The 3,168-nt window shown below is 50.7% G+C and overlaps 1 non-coding gene across 1 annotated transcript; it reads left to right on the forward strand.

Annotated features, from left to right (window-relative positions):
• Nucleotides 1-234: 234 nt before the first annotated feature.
• Nucleotides 235-341, forward strand: LOC116270204. Its single transcript, XR_004178119.1, has one exon. It is a non-coding gene; the product is annotated as a U6 spliceosomal RNA (small nuclear RNA).
• The last annotated feature ends 2,827 nt before the right edge of the window (nt 342-3,168 follow it).

Genomic DNA, 3,168 nt, shown 5'->3' on the forward strand with positions numbered 1-3,168 from the left:
GATGAGTTTTGATTATGTGTTACCTTTGTTTTTAAAATAATTTAATTATATGTTTATATAATTTAATTTTTAGTGGTGGCAGTGTTTAACAAGCAGCCTGCAAACTTCCTGAAAATGGAACACTTGGCTCTCACAAGCCTGTTGGACTGGCTCCAGCACACCACCACCTGTGCCTGTGCCGTCTCCCATAACGCTCCCTGGCAAATGCCAAGTCACTCTTCAAGACTTAGTGTCATGCTCGCTTCAGCAGCACATGTACTAAAATTGGAACGATACAGAGAAGATTAGCAGGGTCCCTGCATAAGGATGACAGGCAAATTTGTGAAGCGTTCCATATATATATACACACATATATATATGTGTGTATATATATATTTTTTTCCCTGAGATGAAGTCTTACTCTATAGCCCAGGCTGGAGTGCAGTGGCACGATCTCACTGCAACCTCTGCCTCCCAGGTTCAGGCAATTTTGCCTCAGCCTCCTGAGTAGCTGGGATTACAGGCACGCACAACGCCCACCTAATTTTTGTATTTTTATTACAGACAGGGTTTCACCATGTTGGCCAGCCTGGTCTCAAACTCCTGATCTCATGATCCACCCACCTCGACCTCCCAAAGTGCTGGGATTACAGACATGAGCCACCTTGCCCAGTCTCCATATTTTTTTTTTAAAGAAAGGAAAGAAAGAAACTTAGGGTCCACATTACCTGCTGCCTGGCTCCCCTAAACTGGATGTGGTGCCTTCGATGGGTTCTCACAGCCATGTAGGCTTTTCTCTCTCATAGCCACTAAGGGCTAAACTACTCCACTTATTTTCTTGTAATAAAATGCGTGCATGCACGTGCATTGCACGCCATTAAAAGGCGTGCAATGAAGTATGAAGGGGCTGAGGGGCCTTGCAGAGGGATACTGGGGCAAAAAGACAGAATTAGGGAAGTGGGGTCTGATGAGAGGGGCTTCATCCAGGGGCTCAGAATGTCTGGGAGGGCAGGGTCAGAATGCCCCCTAGTTGTTGTGGGGGCCTTTGGGTTGAGACGGCTGATCTACTGGCATCCTAAAGCACCACCTTGCCCCCACAAGGTGCAGGTTTCCCCTCTCCACTCCACTCAGCCTGCTTCGCAGCTAGAGTTTCTCTCAGCTCCCTTGGACTTCAGAAGGAACTTATAAGGGAGCCTCCCTGGTCTTCAGTGATCAGGTCAGGAGATGCTTTGTCTTCGGGCTCCCTTTGGTAGGCAGTGACCAAGGAGATTTCCCATTTCCCAGAGGAACAACTGAGGCACAGAGCTGGCCTCATCCAAGCCTCAGATATCCCAGGGCTTCCCCTTCAGCTGCGAATCCTCCGAATCATGGCTACCGGCCTAGACTACCCCGTTCCCAAGGTCATCCCATCCATCTCCCTCCCCTGCCTTCTTTTTTTCTTTTCCACACCTTTGTTTGTTTGTTTGTTTGTTTTCTTTTCCTCCCCTGCCTTCTAATGAGACAGCCCCCTTTCCCATGGAGGGACTCAGTGGTACGGCTTTTCCCTTCCCTCCTCAGAGGCAGCCCAAATAGGCACCTCATTCTCCCTAATCTGCCATCGCCTGCCCTTCCTTTTTTTTTTTTTTTTTTTGAGACAGAGTCTTGCTCTGTCACCCAGGGTGGAGTGCAGTGGTGTGATCCTGGCTCACTGCAACCTCTGCCTCTTGGGTTCAACCGATTCTCCTGCCTCAGCCTCCCAAGTAGCTGGGATTACAGACACACGCCACCAGACCCGGCTAATTTTGTATTTTTATTAGAAACAGGGTTTCACCATGTTGGCCAAGATGGTCTCGAGCTCTTGACCTCGTGATCCACCTGCCTGGGCCTCCCAAAGTGCTGAGGTTACAGGTGTGAGCCACCACACCCGGTCTGCCCTTCCTATAGTCTAACCTGAATTTCTCCTGCTTTCATGACACTGTCTTTCCTTCCCAGAAAGGGATCTGGGGTCCCACCCTACAAGTGACCTCATCAAGGGGCTGTTCTCCACCCTCCAGCCCCTCCCCAGCCCTACCGCAAAGCCAGGACCTAGCCTAGCCCAGCATCTGTCTCTGCAGTTCCTGGAGACAGTCACCAGGTAAGGGCAGCCAGCCTGTTGTAGCCACCTCTCCCACCCCTGATCTTTGCCTAGGATCCGCCCCGTCTCCTAGTTCTCCAGGACACACACCCCACCCTGGGGCCGAGGCTCCACTGTCCACCTGTCCAGACTTGCCTTCTGTCCTATGGGCTGACACGCCCAACCCAGCCAGTGCCCTGTGGTAGAATGTCTCACTCGGGTCAGAGAGAACAGCAGGAAGAGGGGGCTGGAGGGGACACCTTCCACCCATGCCCATGGCTGACACCCCTTCTGCAACTCGAGAAGGTCCATGAAGGTCCTCAGGACCCAGTTCACCAAACTCCTCAAGCTTTATAGGTAGGCGGAGTAAGGCCCTGAGGGCCAGACCAAAGCCTTAGGGTGGGTTAGTGGCTGAGACAAGACTAGATCCCAGGCTAGATCCTATGCAAGGGAAGGCCTCCCATCCCTACACGGGAAGACTTCTTCCCACAGACAGCCTCCAGGGAGGAGACTCAGAGGGCTCGCCTGAGAGAGTGGGGGGTGCTAGAGGAGTTACAGGGAGGTGGGTCGCAGTCCAGGAGAGACAGTCTTGCCCTGCAGAGTTTTAGGAGGTTGGATGCTTCCCAGCTCAGCGCTGAGGGAAGGAAAACAGACCAGCTCACCCAATAATTAGTGTTCCTTACTGGTGACATACTTAAATGGAGGCATGGGGATGGGTGCTGTCCTCCCCAGGGGCCGGCAATAGGGGGTACATCACTGGCAATGAACTTAAAAACAATAAAACTGACTAAAAGTCAGTCTGCTTCTTCTTGTCACCATCAGCAGCAATGTTAAACAACGTCAGTGGTAAAATACACAGATGGGATATTTTACCCCATTTGTGGTAAATACCCCATTTGTGGGGAACCAACTGCCCCCTCCCCTTAGTACACCACAGTTCCTATCTATATATTCACCCCCAAATTCCTGCCAATCAAACCTACATGATTTCTTAGATCCTAAGACAATTAAGCCTTCTTTGGAGCATGTATGGGTCCTTTTAGGACACTTTTTTCTGAATGTCTACTGAGCATCTTAAGAAGTGTTAATGTGCCAGG

The sequence above is a fragment of the Papio anubis genome, chromosome 13 (genome assembly GCF_008728515.1).
Source record: "Papio anubis isolate 15944 chromosome 13, Panubis1.0, whole genome shotgun sequence".
In the NCBI taxonomy this organism is placed as follows: Eukaryota; Metazoa; Chordata; class Mammalia; order Primates; family Cercopithecidae; genus Papio; species Papio anubis.